The sequence below is a fragment of the Colobus angolensis genome, unplaced genomic scaffold (assembly GCF_000951035.1).
Source record: "Colobus angolensis palliatus isolate OR3802 unplaced genomic scaffold, Cang.pa_1.0 Scaffold34, whole genome shotgun sequence".
NCBI lineage: Eukaryota > Metazoa > Chordata > Mammalia > Primates > Cercopithecidae > Colobus > Colobus angolensis.
This window is the reverse complement of record NW_012116710.1, coordinates 6,401,650-6,402,187: the sequence shown is the minus strand read 5'-3', so window position 1 is coordinate 6,402,187 and position 538 is coordinate 6,401,650.

The following is a 538-nucleotide window of genomic DNA, read 5'->3' as shown; positions in this document are numbered from 1 at the left end:
CACCGCGCCCAGCCTAATTTTTTATATTTTTAGTACAGATGGTGTTTCACCATGTTGACCAGGCTGGTCTCGAACTCCTGACCTTCAGATGATCCACCCACCTCAGCTTCCCAACGTGCTGGGATTACAGGCATGAGCCACTAATCCCTGCCCAGTTCATTTTTTAATGAATGAAAGAAGACCAGGCTGGGCACAGCGGCTCAGGCCTATAATCCCCACACTTTCGGAGGCTGAGGCAGGGGACTGCTTAAGGCCAGGAATTTGAGACCAGCCAGGCAACACAGCAAGACACTTCTGCAAAAAGAAGAAGAAGAAGAGGAGGAGGAGGAGGAGGAGGAGGAGGGAGGAGGGAGGAAGGAGGAAGGAAAGAAGAAAGAAGAAAGAGAAGGAGAAGGAAAAACCAGCCTAAAAATTCTTCTCTGAATTCTGACAACACTGGCATTTGAGCAAGGCAGGGCCATGGGTGAGATTGGGCAGAACATCCCAGGTTCCTTTCCCCTACGGAGTCTTTTCCACTTCTTTTTTTTTTTTTTTTTAA